Source organism: Opisthocomus hoazin, chromosome 8 (genome assembly GCF_030867145.1).
Source record: "Opisthocomus hoazin isolate bOpiHoa1 chromosome 8, bOpiHoa1.hap1, whole genome shotgun sequence".
NCBI lineage: Eukaryota > Metazoa > Chordata > Aves > Opisthocomiformes > Opisthocomidae > Opisthocomus > Opisthocomus hoazin.
The window spans coordinates 70,604,147-70,628,618 of record NC_134421.1 but is presented as its reverse complement, the minus strand read 5'-3'; the positions used below and the strand labels follow the sequence as shown (position 1 = coordinate 70,628,618).

Genomic DNA, 24,472 nt, shown 5'->3' with positions numbered 1-24,472 from the left:
AGAAGCAATCTTCCTTTCCTACAGTATTTGTTCTAGTGTTGTTCATTTATCAGGACAGATTTGCGCCGTTGATCACTTTGGGTTTTTTGTTCCCATTTCCGCTCATATGCTCCATGCAAGGTGTTACTGATGGGCTCTGTGCACGCCGGCACAACCAGCCATGGAGGTAGAGTATGTGCTTCTGTAAGTCTTACTTTTTAGTGAATTACTGAGCTGTGTGTACTGTCTGCTTTCATTCCTCCAAGTACTATCACAACTTTCAAAAATTCAGGTTCTGGAGTGACAGAAGAGATGGCAATAAAAAGTGTTTGGGTGACAGGAGGGCTGGGAAGAGGGAGCTGTGTCATGAAGGCAGCAAGCATGTCTTTATTCACTTCTGTTGATTGCTTTTTTGGCTAAACGAATGTCCTCTTTTTACATAAATCCTCACCATATTCTAATAATACACAGTTGAAGTTACCATCTATTTCTCTGCTAAATTAAGGTCTTGTATTTTTTTTTCTGTCTGTAGCTTCCATGTTACTTTTTGAAGTAATGAGGTCAAAGAAAAATAGTAGATCAGGTATTTTCCATACATGTATTTTTGCAGATAAGTTTACTGAAGGGAAAACCATCTTTAAAATGTTTCTTTCAAGTTAAAAGAGCACAGCTCATCTTTAGGCAGCATACAGCAGTAAGCGTTACATAGCAGTAACAATAAAATTAAACATTAAAATTAACTTCCAATACTAGTTTTAGGATTTCATAGCTAGCTTTTAATAAAATTCTAGATTGGTGTCTCTGTACCAAGCCTGTAAGCTAGTCTGGCTTTGTATGTAGGAAGATGAGAACTTTTCCACAGAAGTGCATCTCCGAGTGCTGTTAGAAAGATCTCTTGTCCTAACACACCAAGCAGTGGTAAATATTTAACAATCCGATTGCTAAAAAGTGCCGAGTTGTTTCAAATTTGAGCTTATTTGGCTTCCAGTTGTAGTACCTTGCTGTGCATTTCTCTCCAAGGATTGCAGCGTTGTTTATGATTCGCCATATTCACAAAGTACCTATAAAAACAAGGTCACACACTCATCTTCTCCTTGCTAAAGGAAACCTTTGACCTAGCGCCACGAAGTCGGTATCCCAGCCAGACCAGCTCTTTTCTGAAGTCTTCCTTTGAACGCTTGCCAGTACTTGGGCGTCTTTGCGGTGTGGGTATGAGAACTGGACATGAAGTTCTAGCTTAGAATTCAGCTTGATTTGTTTCATAAACACTGAAAGATGGTGTCATCAGCCAAGCCCTCAATATGGTTTTGCCCTGCACTGGCAGTCCGTACTGGGGTGATTCAGTGCAATTGTTTCAGAGCCCTTTTCTGGGTAGAAAGTGTCCAAGTCACGGAGGAGTAGCCTGTGTTCCTTCCCAGACGTGGGTGACTTTGATTTGTTAGGATTAAAATAAGTTGTTGTCTTCAACCGCCAGGTCACTATGGAGTGTCACTGTTTCCTCTGCCAATACTTTGGTTACCTACAAACTTACTCTCAAGTATTCTGTTACGATCTAGATTATTTATAAAATTACCGGGGCCCAGTTGCGTATCTGTTGTTCCTTCATGTCACCCATGCCGTAACAGCAAAGCCTGCCATCCGCTTGCTTTGCGCAAGAAAGCAGTTGCCAGCTCTGGAAAAGATGAGGGGACTTTGGTATCCCAGGTGATTGCTCTTACGGACGGAATGAGTCATTTTCGTGTGGACTTTTAACATGTGGGTGAGTGAATCATCGGGTGTTGAACAGATTAATCTTTTCAATGGGACACACACAAGATAATGTTTTCTTACCGAGACAACTTGTACCTATCTGAAGAACATATTACGGAGGCTGAAAGGCAGTGACGTCGTGTGCCGTTGAGAATGTTACCTTGGGGGACGATCCATGAAACAGCCCAGTGTTGCTTTTCATAGTCTTGGTATTTATGGGGGGTAGTGACCTTTGGAGTATTGTTAAAAGTAGAAGATTTGGGGTAAAAACCAAAAAATATAAAAAGTTGACCAATAGTAGCATAAGAAATTGAGTACAAGTTTGATTTTTCTCAGACTCATGTTATAAAATAGTTGTAGGTAGGTTATGTCGGTCTCTTTTCCAAAGCAGTAAGACAAGGGACAACAGCCTCAGGTTGTGCCAGGGGAGGTTTAGATTAGTTGTTAGGACGAATCTTTTCACTGAAAGGGTTGTCAAGCACTGGAACAGGCTGCCCAGGGAAGTGGTTGAGTCACCATCCCTGGAGGTACCTAAAAGATGTGTAGATGTGGCACTTAAGGACACGGTTCAGTGGTGAACTTGGCAGTGTTAAGTTTATGGTTGGACTCGATGATCTTAAAGGTCTTTTCCAACCTAAATGATTCTACGATTCTGTGTAAATTTACACACACAACGCATGATGATGATCCAACATGTATCAGAAGGACATGAACTGATAAAACATGACTGTGTGCATTTGTCTTTGAACGGCTGTGCTTGATGCCCATCTAGGTAGAAAAAGCAGACTAAAATTCGTAGATTGTCTCAAAGTTGTTCTGTTGTTTTGATGTTCACCACCCCCCCCTTTTTTCAGTCCGCAGCCAAGTTCCACCATCCAGAACTGTGCTTAGTGTTGGGTCTGACTGGGATTTGAAAATAACAGAGCAAAACCATCTTGCTGTTACGACTGATTTGGGGTAGGAAATGAAGTACGAAATTTAGGCATGAGTAGGTGGGGTTGAGGGCTTCAGTCAAAACTTGCCACAGGTTTACTTGAAAAACTGGTGATCCTTTCCTAGAACTGCAGTTAAGGTCTAATTTTGTAGTACTACTGTGAGCTCAGGGAATTTTCTTTGTAGGTTTCATTATAAAGCGTTTCTCAGTAGATGTCTTTTAAAGGGTTTTGAAGAGATAAAAATTAGAGCGCCTTACATGGACAAAATCTGAGCAGTGCAACTTTTTATCTTAGGGCTACAGGCTGGATATATATATGTATGCGTATTTTGGTCACCAGAGTAAATTTGAAGGGAGATGAATTCATTCATTGCAGATGAAAGGTGCAGATGCATTTAGAATTTGACCAAATATCTGTAAGTAAAAGCATCTTCTTATCCTTACAGCCTTCTGAATATGGATTTCATAGAGTGGAAGAGTTGAACACCAGAAGTGCAATAATAATAAAAAAAGCCAACACCACCCCCACTCTTCACACCCACCCCTTCCCAGCTGTCTAGCTCAGTAAATTTCACACCATGGTTGCAAGGCCAGAATGATTACGAATTAGGGTTAGCACAAAATCTAGCTATTTGAAAATTTTAGAGCATTTTGCTGTGATGTAGAGGCTAGAATTTCTCAAAAAAACAAATCTGAAAAATGCAGAGGGGCAGGGAGGTCATGCTTTCAAAACCAATTCATTGCAACAGAAAATGGGATTTCTTAACCTTGTCTTTCAAACAGACCCACCATGCATTGCTGCCTTGCACTTTGCCATGTTGATTGCCGTATATTGGGCACTCCTTCACGCTGAGATCCGCACCCCTTTCTGTCCGGTATTCCGTAGCTTGCAGTACATTAAAACTGTTCTGTATAATCAACGTTTTTGACCACTGGATAATTTTTGAGCTTTATTCTAGGTGTCCTTGGGCAGTGCCCCACACGGTCATGACCAAATTCACAGGAGATGCAGACTATGGCAAGCTTTTTTAAAATCCTGCACTGTGCAGGCGCTCTCTGAGGGAGTATCTTTATTGTGGTGAAAGTAACACACCTAGTTTTCACTCTGATTTCAGCTTCAACGTAGATCACTCTCATTACCCCAAGGCTATAATGTAGTGCTTTTTAGGGTTGTAGAGTAGCCATTAATAGAAATTTGTTAAGAGTGGATGTATATGGATGAAGGAAAGTGCCCATAAAAAAATCAAGATGAGCCTCTTGCATATGATGTACTCTGTACATACTGTTATCCTTGATCTAACTGAATTGAATGGCAGAGGCGAGAGGTGCCCAGCAGTTCTCTAAATACCGATCACTTCAGCCTGGAAGTCTGCATTTGGTAAGCTGTGGTTGGCCTGACCAGTGGGCAGCTGGTTCTTACAAACAATTTTTCGTCTATAATCAGCGATTCACAACTCTGTGCGTGGATCAGTGTCTTTGCTGTAAGGATGCCAGAAGATAGGTGGCTTCCAAACAGCCTTACAGGTAGTATTTGGTTACAGGGTTTTCAGTAATTGGTGATAAAGATAACAATCCAATTCCAGGTCCTCAGAGCACGACCCCATGCTCTGGCCGGTGTTACCTTTGCAGCTTCTTTTCATGTGGAATATTTAATAATACTTTTTTAAAAGACTTTTTTGTTACGGCAATATTAAGAGGTATTGTGTCAAAGAACAAATTCTTTAATTGCTGCGAAGCAGTATTTAGAGGCATGAGCTACATGCCGGTCGCAGCCTCCCTGTTTGCTGCCCTGTTTTGAAGGAGGTGTGAGAGCTGTGAATGCATCCTTCAGGATTTCAGGAAAGCATTGATGCTTCGGTTGGCTGTGCCAGAACACCTCAGTGTGCATTAAGATCCAGTGACGTCCCCTAGAGAAGAGTTACATTTCCCAAAGAAATGCCAAATCGGAAATCGCAACGGTGTACAGGCAGAAGAAATGATGATTGCTGTCAGAGATCTAACAATGTGACGTAATTTTCCCAAGGAAAGTGTGGTGAGGTGACTTAATGGCTTTTCTTCTTCCCATTCCTTTTGGTGCGATGTGTGTGTGCAGAACCGTGGGACAGGACAACCGCTGTGTTCGCACAACGCTTCCACTCAGAGCTCTGCTGTCCTGCTCTAATTGTGCTCAGTGTGGCAGCTACTGCTGTTAAGAACATACTGCACTCATCACATAAAAAATTGCTAAATTTCGGCTTTTAATTTATTTGTCCTCTTATTTGGAGAGAACAGCTAATGTGATTTCGTATAATAAACCCAACCGTGTGAGAATCCACAGAGGTGATTTTCTAAATTTAAGATTTCCTTTGAATTTGTTTTTATCACAAATAGATTGGATTACTATAGGCTGTGTCAGTGTGAGTCACTTGTAAGTGCCTGTTAATCCAATAAACCTGAGTGGTTGCTTATGGAAATACTATTTTCTGATTTCTATTTATATGATGGTCCTGGCCTTGTTGAATCCCCACTGACTTCACTGGAATTATCTCTTTGGAAAAAACTGGTATAATTTCATGTGGTAATGGACATTACAGCAAATCGGTAAAATGAAAAATAGCCTGAAGTCATTAGTAAATGTTTTAGAAGTTCTTCGTGTCAGCTTTATTAGGTAGTTTGTAGCGTTATCAGCTGACAATAAAAACAATGGAGGGGTTTGTTTTGTTGTGTTTTTTGGGGTTTTTTTTGTTCTTTTTTTTAGTTGGCATGGAGGATAGAACAGCATTATTATGTTTTAACTCTGCCCTGCAAATTTTAGAGGATTTTGAATCACTCTGCCTTGATTTCCCACCCATAATGTATTCGGCTGTACTGAAAACTAAAAATCATAGATTAAAAAAAAAAAAAGCTGTTTTAAAATCATGACTTCAGCCTAGTTCTGTTTGCCTTGTGCAGCAGTGGGTTGCTCAGTGGCAGCAGAAGGCAAAAACTTTGCTATGGTTTGGAATTTCGGCCAGAAATAATAATAAAAAAAAAAAAGGAGAACAAATGTTTTTCCAGCCTGAGATAAAGGGTACTCCTGTACTAGAGCAGAGGGAGGGTCTAAACACTCTTAAAAGATGGCTGGTAAACCTGGTCCCGTTTCGAACTAGAAAGTGCAGAATATAAAGATTTGTGTTATACATAGGGAATTTCTACTGCTGAGGGGGGAAAAAAGAATACATTTACTGGAAATAGTCTGACAAAATTCAGTGTTTGTAACACATGCAACGCTGCTGCTACTGTAAGGCACCACAATTTTCATAATCTTAGATGTACGTGCATGTACCAAGTTTCCAAATATCTTCCTCCTCTCCATCTCCACTGCTGAATTTTATTGTGCGTGGTATGAGGGATAGGATGCTCAAAACCCCTGAATTTTTTACGTGTCAAGGCAGACTTGCGTAGATGTTGACTGCCTGCTTGATGACACATACTGGTAATGATTATTGAGCCTGTGCAGTAAATGCTGCCGAGGGAATTGGATCGTTAGTGGAGGAGATGAGAAATTGTAGTCCTTGTTTTGGGATAGGTTCTGCTGGTAAATGTTCGACAGCATTTGGCAGAGGCAGTGCAAGGCTGTGTGAGGTTGAGATTTTAGATCTGTTGGTGGTAGTTTATTGGTAGCCATTCCACATCCTAATTAATGGGGATTTCGGATCATTTTACCCACGAAGCATATGATCCCTTGAGCAGATACTCAAAGGAGTAAGAGGATACGTGGAGACCCGAGGGTTAATAAAGCATCTAGAATAAAAGCACGGGAGAAAAGGAAAAACAAAGCAGAGCGCTGTGCGTCATGTTCATGTGTTAAGTCACTTGAAAAGCAGAAACAAGGACACACAATTCAAAATTAATACCAAAGCATATCAGATAGGGTTAATATAAAATCTAAGGTATGAAAAGTTGGATAACTAGCATTAATAAGTAATGTGAAGAGACCTTGTGAATACATTGGAAGTTAGAGAAAGGCAAGGGGAAACGTTGGCCGCTTTCTCGCCAGAGTGATGATGATAAATGTGATGATACCACACTGAATAAACTGCTGAACATAACTGTATTTAATCATGGGTCTTTTGAAGGAACCAAAACCCCTTTCTTCTCACTAGGGGAATAATTTTGGTAATCAACAGCTGTCATTTGAAAATGAAGTGTATTCTGTTGAGATTTTCCCATCTGAGAGCAGTACGGACTCTGCCTGCCCATGCATACTGTTATCAAGTAAAATGCCAAACTCAGAGGTCAGAGGCAAAATTTACTCAAAACATTGATAATGTAAAGAGTAAGAATTTTTAAGTATTTAAGGAAGTATATTTATGCTTATTCCAGTGGATTGAACTAGTTTAGGTTAGGCCATGTTGCTGCTTGTGACATAAATATGGGCTGTATAGGAAAAAGATCAACATATGGGCAAATGTGGAGTGAAAGGTCCTGGTCTGAAACAAGCCGGCTGTTTCCTAGATTAATTTCTAAATCCAGCTTCTGTTTCATGTAAAAGTTAAAAGTGAATTTTCTTTCCTAGTAGGAGCACGAAGAGAAAGGCAAGGGTATAGATGTCTCCAGGTACTGGGATGTAATTTCATCTGGTTAAACTGGTAGCAGAGTCCCTGGAGTGGTTTGAGCCTGTGCGGACCAGCACTCTTCCAGACAGCGCTTGGGCATCGTCCAGAGACGAGCGTGGCGCCGGGACTGTTTCTGACAGACGGCTGGGGTGCGGCTGCCCTGTGCTGGGGCTAGGAAGGCTTGTCTGACCGTGCGGCTGCCGGCCGTGCTGCTGTAGCTGATGTGCGGGCCGGAGGACAGTCCCTAACCTGGCTTCGGTGTTAGGTAGCTCTGAGGTCAGGGGCTGTGAAGATTGCTGATCCTGGATGGGTTGCTCCAGCTCGGTGTACAGGGCTTTGTTTTGGGAATCGGAGACAATCGAAGTTCTGCTCTTAAAACTTTCTTTTTTTTTGAATTTGTTTGTGGCCAGCACCACGGTATGCATTGCCAAGAACTGGCTTTGAAAGTTCTGTTCTCTTCCAAACGCATACACTAACCATAAAGCCAATAACAGAGAATTTTTTTGTGGTTTATGACCTTCTTGCGCTCCCACAGAGGTATTCAGCGGCAGAAGGCTCTCACCCCGAATACTCCGGCACCTGAATAAGGCAGGCTGAACTCCCTCTGGGGGTTTGCTGGTTTATATTCATTCTTCACCAGAAGCAGCAGAAGTATTTGTCCTTTTTGTTGCCCTAGGAATCCGTCTGTACAGAGTCCTTCCTGGGGTTGAGAGAAGGAATTGAGCCATATTCAACAGTAAGAGGCACGCTCTTGATTGGCGTGGCTGTCGGTCCAGCTCAGTGTTTCTGTCCTGCACATGCGGATCAGCTTTCGGACTTGCCCCAGGCAGCGATGGCGTTAACCTTTCGGCTTCTAGTGAAATGAGATGAGCAGGATGCTCAGGCTGACTTCTGCGACGGTGTGTGGGGAAGCAGTGAAGTTTTCATTGATGGGGTATTTGGGAACATTAATTACGTTGAGGGTAGAGCTGGGTCCTTGATGTAGTTTTTCTTGGGGAGCTCAGTGGAAGGAAGAAGCTGGTGGTAGGTCAGGGGATGGCCCGTGCGTCAAGAGAGGAAGCCATCCAGCAAATCTTTTTACGTGCAGGGCTCCAGTCCATGTGTTTGGGGCTGTTCGCCACCTGCGAGTGAGGGCTGGGCCTTTCTGACAGAGCGTGGTGTGCGTTTTGTGTGCATGGGCCCTAGTCTGAGATTTCTCACTCTGCTCCCGTGTGAAAACGTGGTGCTGTCAAATCGACAGTTACCTTTTGCCAGCACTGTATATTCCTAAAATGAAAGGTTCAGTTAGCAGGTTATTTTAACAACAACAGTAACAAAATTATAGCGCTTTCCAAAGGCTTCGTGCAAACCTGATGTTCCTCTAAGTACTGCATACTCAAATGGGACTATGTATTTTCTTCTGAGCCCAAGAGATCCAATTTCTGTGCCATTTTATGGGAAAGATTTGTTACTGGCTGTTTATCAAACAGCGAGAGCACTGCAGAGAAGGGGAGAGGGGGAAGTAGTAGAAGATATTTTAGTAGTTAAGTACTTCTTCTCTTGTAGAAGAATTGTTTCCAGGACAACAAGGTTGATGATAGAGTTATAAAGTGAGTATGTGTTTCCTTTCCTCTTCCTTTATTTGCTGTTTAATCAGTAAAGTAGGAAGACTTCTCTTTGTGCTTGAGCTGTTTTCAGAGAGTTGTGTTACATCAGTTATTTTTAGTATACGCTAAGTTGTCTGTGTGTCTGCTCTTAGCTATTTAAGAGATATCTCATATGCAAGAAATCGTATTTGTGTTGTTTTTTGTTAAGATCACATGGTATCTAAACAAACTACTATCTCTGGACTACTAACAGCTCTGGTGGTTTTTTGTTTAAAGAATCAAAACAGGTTTGTGCTTTATATTTCAAGCTCATTTCACTGGTAGGGTGTGAGTTTCTTTAACTGTTTGCACAGATTTTTTTCCTCTGTTGATATAAGACATTTTTTTGTATATACTAATGATATACTGTGATGCAAATGAATTTGGAATAAATTGAAGGAAATAATTTTCCCCTAGAGTATATTCAGCTGTAGGATTCCATTGTGAGATCTATTTTCAACTGGAGTTTGGAATGTGGAATAAGAAGCCACTGAATTAAATGTAGTTGCCAATTTTATAGGGGCATAGCTAGCATGAAATCACACCCATCTCCAAAATATGTTGATCTATTTAAAATCTGGAGGAGTATGATGAAATCTGTACTTGTGTGGTTTTCCTTTGTATACTTAATTGTACTCCGAATTCAATTTTTTCTGGATTGTGTTTTTCCTTTTTGAGAAAAGAAATGTCATTTTTTCAAAACCACAAATATTGGCTGTGCATTTTAGAGGCAAGTATAACAAAAATAGTGGCCAGGTCATTAGTGAAAAACACGCTTCATAAAGCTCTATTGTTATGCTAAATTAAATAGCTTGAAGTTGAACGGTGTCCCTTTTAAAGGAGTTAGACGATTCCATACCCTCTAATGGTATATGTATTTATTTCATATTGAGATTTTAGAACTGAAGTTGATGAAGATTCAGAAAACCCTGCTTCTCATGCATAGTTGTGTGATGAATTAATGAGATACTGTGTTTCCTTCTGAATGCATTAGTGTTTTTCTGATGCTAAAGGTTGGATGCCACAGGCTGAGATCGATGTGTGGTCACTGTTGTGAACCAGGAAGAGTGTTATTCATTGGATATGTTTTTTTCCATCCAACTCTGCAGCATGTTTATGAAGACCATACTTCCTTTATTGAGTTAGGTGAAAACAACGTGGCATGGTGTGAAAACCAACATGCTCACATGACTATGAGGATTACTGCACCTTCTCTGTATGCCGTGGCTCTCTAACTTGTTGGAAAGGGAGGTTAAGCAGGCTGACAAATCCATGTTGGCATTCACTTGTTCCTTTGTTATCCCCTCCTGGCCGCAAACCGTAGCCAGAGTCAGGATTCTTTCTGACTGGTGTCCTCTTATTTCCACCTCTCTTTTTCTTGCAAATTACCATTTTCAGCAGAATAAGAACAGCGCTGACCTTGAGTGATGAGAAGTCTCTGTACCTCATTTTCCAGTATGGCCCCTGTTATTTAGTTATTCCATTATCCGGAGCATACGGTTTTTTTATGGAGGATTGAGCAGTTCTTCCAGGTCACTACTTGGCATAGTAAGGGAATGAGGAATTTTTTGCTACTTCTGCTAAAGGTTTACTAATTGTGTGGCTGAATAGAGAATGTAGCATGAGAGGCCTTTTTAAGGACAATACTCTTATAACTCTACTTAGTAGATTTTTGGGTTTGTTTTCTTTGGGTTTGGTTTTTTTGTGTTAATCTTCAAAATTCTTGACAAACACTAATGAATTCCCAGTAAGGAATGGATGTACTTTCTCGGTTTTTATGGACGTGAATCCAAAACACAGAGCAGTATATCGTGGTCGACCTGTTCAGATTCAACACCAATTTCAGTGTCTTAGGGTGCCTGAAACATAGGACTAGCAGGTATGACCCGACACCAAAGAAAAGGCATCATTCTGGCGTAGGTGCTGGAGGCCAACAAGGAACAGTCATAGAGTCTAACAAGATGCTACGTAGCTATCTTTGCACAATTAAATCCTTCCTTGCATTGCTTCACTTTCTCTGTGGCTTTGAGGAATTTCTTCGGTAAACTCTGCAATAGGATTTGGAATTTATTTCTAGTTCTTCAGTGTTGTGCTCAGACTATGAGGCTTTCTCCGCAATTTGTCTTGATAGAGCAGTTTGATGTAGCAAAAGTATTCTGGCAGTCAAATCGGAGGAACACAAATGAACGATGGAAATATTTTTCCAGTTCTGACTAAAAGCAAACAGTAAGCTTCAAGCATTAATTAAGAATATAATGAGAAACTTCAGTTCAAGCAAATACTTTTTTTTTTTTAACAGAATTTGTCTTTTTTTGTTGTATTGCAGAAGAGGAAATGGTGACTGACTTGTACAAGTGAACCAGGACAATCCAAAAAGTAAGTCAAAGAACGCTCATTTTCCACTTCTATAAGACAATTGTTCTTTAAGACATCCACTTAATTAAGACTGCAATTAGTTTTCCACATTTCTTTGACTGTGACTGTAGCATAAGCAGTTTGTAGAGCTGTTCTGAGTTACCTGATTTCAAGCCACAGGGTTAAGGGTGAGTTGCATTAGGTAGATCACTTCTTTTCCTTTCTCGTCACTGTATCAAAGCATAAAATAGTTGAAGATTGTGTCATGTAATTGCATTATTACTGTTGTTGTAGCAGTGGTGGTCTAAGGATATGGAGAGGAGAGATTTGTAGGGAAAGGCCTTATCTCTCCTTAGATTGTTACTGATAAAATCTGAAGAATCAGACCAACCTACAGGAGCACAAAAAGGGCTGGGTAGGGTTTTGGCCACCAAAGCTTCTTGGTGTATACCCGTTGCTGTAAGAAAACTTTTAACCTTACTTTAAGGCTGCTGTATTTTTGGCCGAGTATTTTTGAATATATTAAAATGGTTTATTTGAGAGTACTCTGTGTTTATGGTTTAGTGCAGGAGCTTTTTCCATTTTGGTCAAGAAAGCAGGATGATTTTCAGTGGTATTTAAGATAGCAAGCCTTACAACTCTTGCACTTGTAGTAGACAATGGCAAATTTTAAAGGTAGATGCTTTTAACTGTCTTGAACAGAGCACTTTTTATGTGATAACATCATCTGCATTGCAACTGTAATAACAAAACCTAAGATTATTCTGAACTGGGTTTCAAACTGGCTAACAAATGGACTCGTTAAAGGATTGTGTGAGGTTTTCTATGTATTGTTGACTCAACTTTAAAATATCTATAAGTCTGCGAAATGTGTCTCAGCTTACTTACTAAAGGATGAGTATGTTTTTAACGCATAGGTTTTGAAATTATTGATGACTCCAGTTTGTCAAACAGCCTTTGTGTGGTGCTTTATTTATAGTTCTTCTGTTACTTATATGAGTATCACTTCAGTTCATACCTGTGTTTGTTTTTTGTCTGAAAAGTTTAAGTAATTCTGCAGACTTGCTTTTTATAGACGCTTTCCATTTAAAAAAAAAAAAGTGGTAGAACATGTGTCAGGCATATGCAATTCCTTCAGCATCATGTTTTCCACACTGATTTAATAGCTATTGAGTCTCCTCAAATATTCTTGTTTCCAAGACCTGTTTTATGGTAATAAATCTTCTTGGCTGTAAAATTCTTGAAATGATTCAGTAGGATGATTGTTTCCCTAGCACATTCCCTGAGAGATCGTAGTTAGAAATGGAAAAGTTCTTAACTAGGTCCACTTTTTCCCTGCAATATGTGTAGCCAGTGCTGGAAGTGATAAAGAAATTGCCAGCGTTTGTTCTGGTGAACTGCTATTGTCCAGTGCTCCGTACTACCCGTATTTGCCTCTTGGTAATTTACAGTAAGTTTTCTATGAGCATGTCATACTAAAGTACATTGAGAAATGCCTAGCCAGGTAAAGAAGGAAAGCTGTGGCGTGGTGTGATGCAACTCTCTGTGTAAAAAAAAAAAAAAAAAAAAAAAAGAGAGAGAGAAAGTCTGTCCTAAATTCATATCAAAAACATTAATGAAGTGACCAGGGACTTCCTTAATTTATCCATTTGCACATGGGGCTGGGGGATGGTGTGCTGTGCACAGCAGGCTTTTTGGCAGAAATGATGGTACAGTAAGAAAAGATTCACTCAGGATAGTTTTTAATGTTTTCCTTATGCATTGAGTGCCATTCATCGTGGTTGGGTTCTGGTGATGTGTGTAAACTGTAGCAACAGTGAGCTCCTTCAGTGTGTGGTCTGTGATGCTGCCAGCTCGTACTCCTTCGGGTTTGCTGTCAGAGTACCTTTCAGAAGCTGCAGGACCACATGCGGGACAAATCCAAAGTGAATGGTGCAATCCTTGAGGTAGATTGTAATTTAATAAATTGTCAGACACGCAAAGGTGGTCTATTCGTGATACCTGCTCTGTTGATCTCTGGAGGGTGGCCACACCTTGTATAGCCCGTGCGGCTTTCTGACAACTGGAAAAGGCTGTTAAATGGAGTGTTACTGGGAGCAGGTAAGAAAAGAATTCTGCCAGGAGCCTGTAAGGAGTTCTGTGTGTTAGGTTTCCAGAACAATCTGCTAGTTCGTCTGGAACATCATGTGTGCAAAGAAAAGGGAGATGTGTATTTGCCAGCACATCCATCTCTGCACAGCTGGAGTGCCAGGTAGAAACACCAGCTTACACTGGGAGATGCAGAATTCCTTGATCTTAAAATCTGTAACTTTCTGAAATGCTGTTGTTGTCTATCTTTTAGGTTTTCCTAGTTGGACATCAGACACTGGAATTGTCCTTTAGGTTGCTCTACACTGAGGGAAACAGTAACTTCTGGGTTTAGATCTCCATGGGCCTTTCCTTACAACAGTCAGGCTTTGGGATTCAAGATGCTTGATCCTCTTTAGGTACCTCAGGATAAGAAAGAAGGCTCTGCAGTTCCCCTGAGAGTTGTAGCAGATGTGTGTATTCAATCTGCTCCTACCTTTGTTTTGGAGAAGGGAACCTTGTATTTTTACTGGCCTCACCTGCCAGACAGATAGTTCCATTTAAACGGTGCTTTTACTGCAAGGCATAAACCTTAGGGTTTTAAATGTTGTACTTCAAAGTGATCCAAAAAAACTGTTGTTGTATTCATAGATACTGCTAGTCATGATCAAGAATGTCTGCACTTAAAAGGTGAGCTCAAAGATTACTTCTGCTCTGCAGGATCTGAGCAAGAGTTAAGGTTTGCCATGTCAGCGTGTTCATTGCAGTTAGTGTCGTACAGAAGAAATGGTAACGCTGGGGACCGTTGTGTGTGTGTGTGCACAGAGGCGTTTTAGGGTTGCAGAAAGTGTTTGCTGCCATAGTCCTGTTTGAAATGTTGGTTGGTTGTGTGGAGATGGAGGGTGGTCTAATAAATGGACCAGATGATGAGAAGCTTTTTAGTGGCAGTTGAAGTTCTGCTAACTCGTGTACCTTCCACAAAGCCGCTTTGCCAGTTGTGTTTGTCACTCTTGCCTGTGAAGTGAGAACACCGTACCTACTTCAGATTTTAGACACAATGATATATATTGATGTTCTGACTCTTCAGAAGTAAAAGCCTAAGATCTGATGCCATGAGAAAGCCCACTCCTTGAATGTGCGAGAGCAAATGGGTTCCATGGACAATATTGCCATTCAGCCTGATGGCTTGGGGAGGTGATTGATGAGGAAGGCTTGCAGAGAAAAGAGAATTGTAGCCAGCAACGGTAAAGAAAGCTACTTTCCTCTTCAGGTATCTCTCTTCTGAGAAGGTCCACTAGCATGGATGGCATACAAGGAGACAAACCACAGAGAGGTCAGTGTTATTGGATGTGTGTGAAGTAGCCATTAACACAGGCAGTGAATATTCAAAAAGAAACTCTCCGTTTGACAGTGCCGTCTTCTGGATGACTTAGAAACATAAAAACACAACTTATTTTTAAAAGAGCACTTTTAATTTTTGTCAGATATGAAAGTACCTGTAAGTTTAATGTGTGCTTTGCAAAGAGAGGAGCGTGCTGAGACTAGTTGCCACATTTCTATTTTATGAGTTGTACGTGTGGTATGATGGCTTCAGATACAAAATGCTGGTACCACCATTAACACGGAGCAGCTCTTACGTGCAGTTTGTAGGAGCACTCCTCTTGTGCCACGTGGATATGAGCTGTGTGCTGTAGGGATCTGTGGTGCTCACTGCTCTTCATGGGGCTAAAGGATGGGCTGGCAGTCAGTCTTGGATTTGCTGTCTGCAGCCATACTCTAGGGTACAGGAAGCCTCAGAGAGCAGGACTCTTGCATCTCCTTTTTCCCCCTTTCTCATAGTAATACAGCTGCTAAAACGACTTTTCTGCTACTGTGAAAAAAGGGGTGATGTATCAGCCAGGAATATATGCATCTGTATTCACGAGAGCTGGCTTTTACGTTCCTGAGCTAGGTGGTACGTAGCATGTGTTCTTGCCTTCCTCTCCTGTGCTCCCTCTGTTAATCAGAGTCTGTCTGATACTACAAAGCTACAGTTTTCTGAAGACTTCAATGTTTGAAATTGGAAGACACCTAGAAGCAAAATCACCACATTTTTTTTTTCTTCTTTTAATTTCTTGCTCAAAAAACAAGATAAAAGCGCTTGCTTTCGGATCTTTAGACATGTAAGACCCAGAGTTTAACTAGATATTCCCCTTTCACCGATTTGCAAGCAGAAAATATAAATTAAGAGATCAGTTATGTATCCAGCTTGTAGTGGCGCTTACTCTGATGTCGTCTTCAGTTCTCTCAGGCAAATACGTCCGCACACAGACACCCGCGGAGTAACGGAGGGATGCAGGATCTTAAATACGCAGTTTCTGCCTGTGTAAGCTGCAGCCATGTTTGTCTCGTGGCACTGGAAAGAGTGAGCATCAGGCAGAGAATGGGGTACTGGTCTTTGTAAACCTGTGTCTCTGGAAATGCTGGGTGAGGAACCATCATCTTGATTATATAAATATTTATGCATTGATAATACTTCTTAACATGAAACTCTGAGACTAACAAATCATCATTAGACTTCATTTAGATTTTGTTTTTCCCTAATCAGGGCTGGTTTCTATAGCTCAGGGATGGGAACCTGTATCCTAGAAGCTATGTATGACTCACAACTGTTTCGTATAGCCTACTATCACATTATTTTTTTCACATTATTTATTCACATTAATAAAGAACAGTACTGACATGTTTATTAACACATGGACATGGCTTGCTAAATATGTTTAAAAGCCTTGGCCCTTAGCTAGAAGAAAAACTCTCTGATGTTGCTGTGAACTGTTATATCACAACCCATTTCCACTTGCGAAGACACCAAGTGCTTGTGAGTAGCCTTAGTCATGTAGTCCCACCTGCATATAAACCAGTATGGGATGGACAGAGGTAAATCACTGCTCCAGAAGTGCTCTCTGAGGGATGGAGGCACTACAACCTGTTTACTTCCAGCTCAGAAATCACTGATTTCAGCCTTCTTGAGCTTGCATTTTTATGTATCATGTTCATGTCACATAGTTTCATTTGCTTTGGGCTTTGAGTCTTGCATGAGGATAGTGGGGGAAAAATGTAACTTAGTTGAAAAGGGAAAAAAAAAAGGACTTTAAAATATCAAATCATTACAGGGGCGGAGTGATGAACGTGCCTGAACTGCACTGTGTTCTAGGCTTTCAGCACCCCTTCGGTGAGACTGAAGTCTGTCTACTGTTCTGTAGAAGAAATGCTTCTCCTCTGTTTCCCCTTCATCCCGGCCGCTGTGCTGTCAGGAGACCTGCTCTTTCTTCCAGAAGCATCTTTCTTAGCTCGCCAGCTTGGAGGACTAGACTAACTGCTCAGGCTGTAGAATGACAACCAGCTCTGTCAGCCTTCCTGGAGGAGAGCTGTTGTCCTTTTGAGCAGGGTGGTCACTACATGGATGGTCAGTGTGGATGGTCCTCTGGGTTTCTGCTGCTGATATTCGGCCGTCTGCAGTGTTTTATAGTCCTTATGGATGGGGCAAGCTCTGGAAGAGGCTGAGCTGGTCTGAGGCAGGTGGTGTTCTCCATATGGAACCAGCCTCCCTGTGCCAGGGCAAGGTGGAATGGAGGATGCAGAGGAAGTTCACATCTTGGTGGACTTATGTCACAAATGATCACGGAGATTTCCAATGTGTTTTATGTGTTTAGATCTGTATTAGTACCTTCAGTGTAACGTAAGAGTATGAATACCGTAGACGGCTTTGACAATAAAGTACTTGCTGCCTTGCATACTAACAGCTATCCGTTTTAAAGCTTGCTTTAGAAAATTCTGGAGATTGTCACTCTGACTTTGGAGATGGTGGAGATGAGCTTCAGGGAGAGCACTTACGGTGTAAAGGTACCGTGACGGGTATACAGCAGAGCAGGGACCAGAACCGAAGGACGTTTTCAAAAGCGGTGTGGCCAGCAAAGGCACCGCAAGCCCTGTCACACGCTGCTGGGTGTGATAGGCTCTGACCAGTCTGCCCAGCGTCGTTGGAAGGCCAGGTACGTTCGTCTGAGCAAAGCGCAGTGCAGGTGACACACATGTACGGCTTGCAGTACCCAAGCTAGCTCCTTTACAGCTAGCTGATGTCTCTGGATGCTGCTGTGTTAAGCTGTGTCAGTTCTCAAGAGGCCTGCCGCCCGCTGCTCTGCTTGCAAGTGCGAAGCTGTTCGCAGCTAAGCGACAGAATGCACGCGTAAGGAAAGTAAAAAATAAGGGATGCTCTTAAAAACTGTCTTCATCCTTATAGTTCCCTCCAGAAGCATAACATTATACAGTGGGTTTGCCAGCATTTTGGATTTTTATTTGTTGCCTCTTTGCCTGCAGTGAAGTCTATATACAGCTGAACAGGTGATCCATAAAATACAATGTACACCATATTAATGCAAGAAATTAGAACATCTTAAGTATATACATTTAATAGGCATCTTAGTGCTTGTAATTTTCTTATTTCTGAGCAGTGTTTTCTCTCCTCAGAAGATCGAGTGTTACTTCAAACCTGTATTCAGTATGGCCATACGGAAAAAAAATTTGCCTGTAGATGAAAGTTTAGGGCTTTCTTTTTTTTTTCTTTTATTGATTCTGAAATACTAGATCTTTTATATTGTATGTGTGTAGAGGAGCTAATGGGTGAGATGATGTCACATCAGAAGAGCGAGCTGTAGAGATAGAGCTCAGAATTAACACTTAAAACTATGTGGAAAACCTTGTTGCAGTGCAAAATAAGATTTTATTTATTTATTTATTTATTTAATGTGTCGTAGGACACAGACATGAGCCTGGAGACCTGTATTCTGTTTGTACTTCTCAGCTGTTGAGTGAGCTTGGGCAAGCTGCTTTGCATTTTTCTGCCTCATTTCTCCTGTCTGAGACAAGTATGTTTTAGTTGCTATTGGTAAAGCACTTGAAAATCTTGAATTAATATTATTATGGACTCCTTTAAGCTTACTTAAAATCCTTTTCCTCCTCACTCATGCCTTCCCAAAGACAAGCATAAATAGAATATTTTTTTTTCCCCATATGGTATTCATTGAGTGATATTCTGCAGCTGCTGAAGGTAGGATTTAACGGATTCTGTTGTCCAAACATCTACCGAACAGCTTCGAATCAAGAGTGCTGTTGGGTACATTGTGTCTCTCAATTCTGCTAGGGGCATGGTCTGGCAAGAGTTATTTCCTTGTTCATTTCACTTAGCAGGCTGGAGTTTCAAAACACCCTGGCGTAACAGACCTTTGTAGACTGCTTTACATTAATATTGGCTAATCGTAGACATCAGTCAACGAGGGTTTGGAGCATCACCGGTGGGTGCCTTACCGATAGCCTGATGATGAGAACAACACAGTTTGTGTCAGCAGAAAGCTCACTGTCAGGCTGTTGACGTACACTGCATCCTCAAGGGGTCCTGTGGCACAGCCCCTCAGCAGCATTCGCCAACACCTCCTCACCTCCACACCTCGAATGCTGTGTTAAGTTTTGGGCCCCTCACTACAAGAAAGACATTGAGGGGCTGGAGCGTGTCCAGAGAAGGGCAACAAGGCTGGGGAAGGGTCTGGAGAACAAGTCTGCTGAGGAGCAGCTGAGGGAGCTGGGGCTGTTCAGTCTGGAGAAGAGGAGGCTGAGGGGGGACCTTATTGCTCTCTACAACTCCCTGAGAGGAGGCTGTAGTGAGGTGGGTGTTGGTCTCTTCTCCCAAGTAACTAGTGATAGGACGAGAGGAAATGGCCTCAAGTTGCATGAGGGGAGATTTAGATTGGATATTGGGAAAAATGTCTTTACTGAAAGAGTGATCAGACATTGGACCAGGCTGCCCAGGGCAGTGGGGGAGTCCCCATCCCTGGAGTGTTCAAAAAATGTGCAGATGTGGCACTTCAGGACATAGCTTAGCAGACATGGTGGTGTTGGGTGGATGGTTGGACTTGATGATGTTAGAAGTCTTTTCCAACCTTAAGGATTCTATGATTCTATACCTTCTGGCCCTCGGGCATGAAGGGCTGGTGTACCCGTAGCAATCTGCTGTTGCCCAGCCAGCAGTGGACATTCACCCCTCTGTGGGGTGGCACAGCAGGTGTGAATCTGTACGCAGAGAGAAGTTCTTGCCCTGGGATGCTGCTCCTGTTGCGTAGTGCAAGAAGTGAATTCAAGCAGGCATTAGACTGTGGATGCAGAGGTTAACCAGGAAAATGCATCGGTCTTGCACAGCCAAGCGTTGCAGAAAGAGTTCAGTTGCGTTAAATCACCGCGCTTAGAACAAATAACTATCCAAACATCCTCGCTTAGAGGCAGCCTGAGACACTGATGTGCAGCTTTGCATTCTCCGTTAGCGTTCCAGTGTCCTGGCAAGAATCCCACGTCCAGAGCTGAGGAAGTAGATAGCACAAAAGCAGAACTCTTTGGGCTTTTTGTTCTGTGTTGATCCGTCAGCCTTGCTGCCACTGTACTGTGACAGAGCATCTGTATTCCACGTCGAGAAACACAGTGAGAGTGTGCTCCTGAAGGGCGGCTACAGAGCATCGCTGTGTTGCAGTTCGGGGGTGTTAAAAGCCCTGCAGTATGTATACAAGCTAGCTGTAATTTATTTTAATTCAATACAATGGCTGCATACATACTGCAGAAGGGAGAAGACGGGGATTCCCCACCTCTAATTCGTCGTCTTGCTGTTTGGATTTCTTGGCTATTGTCTTCCCTCGCACAGATTTGCGCGGAGCTGTCTCATCCCCTCCCTCCTGTGCTGTTAGCAGTGGCATCTGTCTTTTGAAATACAACAAATTTTCTTAAAACTCTTTCCGTTGTTGAGAAGCCGGTCTCGCTGTGTGGTAGCAGAGGCATCCTTGTCCTTCCTGACACATACACACACCTATACAGGATTTATTTTAATTAACGAGCTACAGGAAGCTGTGTCCCCCATCCTGTGGGAGCCTTCTCATATCTGATTTTTATTTTTTGAATTAGGGAGCTTGGAGTACCCACCCTAGGGCTGGCAGGCGGCCTGGCAGGAAGCTGGACAGACTGGCCTGCCGGCCAATCTTGTTGCCTTTTATAGAGCATTTTTGTGAAATCAGCACATTTCCATGCAATCAGTGTTTTGCAGTGTAAAAAATGTGTTTGGGAGTTTTTTGAGCGGTTCTAGTTTTAGTCTGCAACTTGTGACTTCTGGGAAATTGTTGACTAATGTTAGTAGTTGCTAAAGATGATTTTATGAGAAGAGAGGTGGTGTTTCTGCAGAAGAAAATCCTCTTGGATGGATGTTCTTCAGCTGGTGTGAAGGATTGCCTGGTGCATGTCATTGTTCAGGTAGGTGAGTTAGCTGGCAGGGACCTCATGTTCCCCGTCCACAAGTTTCACATAACAAAAACTGTTTCTGATGAAATTGCTGCCAGATGTTTTCTGTTTTCTTAGAGTGGCTTACCTGGGGGAAATACAAACCATGTAGAACCCGAGTCTCCCACCTTTTTTTGGTAGGGCAGAGTGCTGAGGTGATAGCAGTCAGTGGGGGGGTACAACCTGGGAGAAGCGACGGAAGCCTCAGGTGTGGGGGACAGTAACTGCACCCCATCTGCCCTGCTGTGCCCAGTGCTCAGTCGGGACAGAGCTGCAGTCTCACGGGTGTTGGGTAAGCGGAGCGTGGCACAGCGCATGTTTTTTGAAGCAGGCTGCACTGTCTCATTAAATCACGCTTGTGCTAAGCTGGGCTCGACTCTTGAGGCAGTCTAGTTCGACCTTCCGCTCAAAGCAAGACCGACTTTGAAGTTAGGACGAGCTGCTAAGGGCCTTTACTAGTTGAAAATTGCCAAGAACAGAAAGTTGATAACCTTTCTGTTCCCATCTCCCAGTGTTTTCATACTGAAGATTTTTTTTCTTCCATTAGGTCTAACCAGAATTTGCCTTACTGCAGCTCATGGCTGTTGCTGCTTGCTGTGAGAGGAGCCTGGCTGTATTTTCTCAGCAGGCCCCGTAGGTAAGCAGAGGGCTGATGATGGGGCTTGGCTAATAGCTGGTGTTCTGTGCCAGTTTGCAAGCTGGATCCAGGAATCTTCTTTGGATCACTCTTCCTCTCTTGGGCAATTCTAGCCTTCAAGGGCTAGAAGGAAGCTGAACTTGCGTTCTGAAGATACAGTACTGCTGGTGAATGATGGTGGTGGTTTCTGTACTACTTTAGTGTCTGATGTAAAACCCCTCAAATCCACTGGCACAACAGTACCTGGTGTCTGGCACTTCAGACAGATCGGACTGATGTTGAACATATTTTCCCTCTTAGTTCTCTTCAATAAATGAGTCTGCCTCCTTGGAAGATTCTTTGCATTATGAAGCATTTTGAGGCTGTGAGTTTACAATGAATCACCAATTAGCACTTCAGTGGCTATAACTTCAAGTAAAATCATACTTTCTTTACTTAAGTAGTTGCTGCTTTCAGAGGAAACATGAATGCAGCTTTGATTCCCAGAAGCAGCTCATGTTGTAGTGGCCTCTGAGCGTGTCCTTAGAACAGATCCGATGTTTACGCAGACATTACAAATGTTCCATATCACTTTGAGCCACTCTTAAATGGAGTTGCATCCACTGGGGAAATGTATATTTGAAAATGCAGAAAACTTTATGTGGTTTTTCTTGGCTGTTGCAGCTCCAATATTTGCACAGTTGCTGTGTGAAAGCTGGGTGTGTAAATCCCATCAGAGGGGAACCTAGATGATAACCAGGAGCCCCAGTAAAAGAATAAAGAGGGGAAGTTTCCTTCCCTCCGTGTAATTAGTTTGAGCAGGTTTGGTGGTTCTTGTGTACACATAGTGTAAATTCAGAGGAGCCTATCCAGATTCACTAGAGGCAAGCAGTTCCTTGGAAATCAAAGGAGGTATAATCTTATAAAACTTGCATAATAGGAAAGTTTGGCCTTTGATTCTAGAAGCTAAACTGGCTAAGCAAACATCTAATATTGACTTGGTTTCTTGGTCTGCCTGCCTGCCTGCCTTTAGACTCTGAGTGCGTAACTTGCTCTGGTAAAATGAAACAATACCTTTCTTTAACACATATTTAGCGTCTTTCTCAAAAAAGTTTGTATGCCAAGAGCTCCTGTCTTAGCGAAAGGTAACTGTTCTAACTCACTTTGTGCTTACTGTTTTCTCCCTGTTTTCTGCTCCAGTGCTCAAGATGCATAGGCAATAGAGGTCTGGTAACATGGCTGTTGCTAAAATAAAACTACAGCGAGATTCAAGAGCTTACAGCCTACAGAAGTCAGCTCTGCAAACTGTTTTTTCCATACCCAAGAAGCATGAGTCAGATTTTGCGAAGTGAGTCAAATCTATCCTTAGATTCATTTGAAGACACTGTAATGGATATATAATTTGAAACAATATTATGCATAGGAATGGCTTAGTAAACTAATTCAGTTTGCAGTATTCCCTCTGGGTGGGAAGGGGGACAGGGTGGACGGAGGCAATGGGGAAGAGTGGAAGGAACAGCGGTTTGGGTGTACCTCGGTCCCCAGAAACCGCGAGTAGTCCTCTTGCAGTGTGGATGGTGCAGATTATCTTTAATCCACTGCTCTTGTGGGGCTGTGCCAGGGTCTGAGAGATGGTTGATGTGAGTGTGCTTATCTTGGAAGACAGTGCTAAACTGTGACCTTCAGCCTGACAGCGCTGCATCAGTGAGGATGAGGGTTGTCCCTGGACTCTCAAAATACCGGGGCAAAGGCGTACTCAGCTCATCCTTGGAGGTTTATGTTGGGGATCCAGACATAAGCCCTGTGCCACAACAAGGGCAGTATCCTCCTAATACCTTTCTGCGAATAAATCCCATTCCCTTTGCTTTGCATTCCTTCCCTTTATCTTCACCTGGCCAGTGTCCCTCTGCATCGAGCTGTCCTCTGAGGTCAAATGTGCTGGAGCTGCAACCCTTTACCAGGATGTGACTCTTACATGTTTTGCTGGCTGTGTCATGCAGAAACACTCCCTTTCCTCTGAGGAATTACATGACAATTAAACTTCGAGGCACAGTCACCTTCCAGGTCTCACTTTCTTCCCCTCTGTTCCCATGTTTAACCCTCCTTCTGAGAAATCTGGTTTTTGATTGTGAATTTTGACCAGGAAATGAATTTGATGGCTCCATTCTTAAGCGTCAGTTGTTGACTGGCTGCGGTCAACATCCTAATATTGTGCTCAGAAGACTGACTAATACCTCCTGTCTGGCATATGTCTTGAATGAACTAGTAGACAGGCATGCATTTATTTTTCCTGTTCCTGTGTGTAATCAACCTAGAAAGAATTTTTTAGATTTGCTTTTCTTCTGCAATTTTTGCTGGGGACCCTGAGGAAATGAAGGATGGAATTCAAATGCAGCAGTTGAAAGAACATCTTTGTCATTACTGATTTGTGGTGCAAAGATGGGTTGGCAGCATCAGATACATGGTTCCCTGACTGGTACGCACCATCCCTTGGAGGTCTATGGCTGCTCTTGATGCTTCCTATAATTCAAAACAGCTCTGAGTTGTCTTCACTCTGAGCGGAGAACATAATGTTTTTAGTAATGTGTTTGGTTTAGATCATTCAGATCTTTATTATCTTTTCTAAAGGGTTTTGGTTTATAAGGTGATGTTTGTAGAAGACTGGGATTCAGGAGTCCAGCAGCAAACAAGTCACTTGCTTTTCTGGTGTTTTTTTTTCTCTCCTTTAATTTTCTGGAAAGTTTTGTGAAACGTACAGTACTTGAAAGGTTCTGAACAACAAGAAAACCCCCAACCAACCAAACAAAATGCCAAACATCTTCAATGAGCCAGAAGTATTAGCGTATTTGTGAAGAGTGAGGTGGCTCGTTACCTTATGTATCGACCCTGCTGTCTGTCACGTGTTCTGGCAGGATCCTCAGGGATGACCTGCAGCACGGCTGAGTGCATCTCCCACCAGCGTTCTGGCTGCTGCTGGTGGCACACGATGCTGCACAGAGCTCGGTCGTGCTCCTTATCCGCAGCCAGGTTGTTGAAGGACATGGCATCTTTGCGTGCAACTTCTGTTCTTCAGAACCGCTTCTCTAATTCTCCTCCTTAAGTTCTTACTCCGTATTCTTTTTACTCCTTTTCTGTCTAGTTCCTCACTTGAATTCCATCTGTGTATGTAACTCTATTACTCTTCTTCATCTGCAGTGTGCCAGTAACTTCTGAGTTAATTAGC

At 42.4% G+C, this 24,472-nt stretch overlaps 1 long non-coding RNA gene across 2 annotated transcripts in view; it reads left to right on the top strand.

Moving 5' to 3' along the window:
* The window catches only part of LOC142362194 (uncharacterized), a 128,175-nt gene that overhangs the window by 50,750 nt on the left and 52,953 nt on the right, over positions 1-24,472 (top strand). For both annotated transcript variants that reach the window (XR_012764788.1, XR_012764789.1), the window contains exon 3: positions 11,191-11,240. This is a non-coding gene — a long non-coding RNA (uncharacterized LOC142362194). The remainder of the gene's footprint in view (positions 1-11,190; positions 11,241-24,472) is intronic.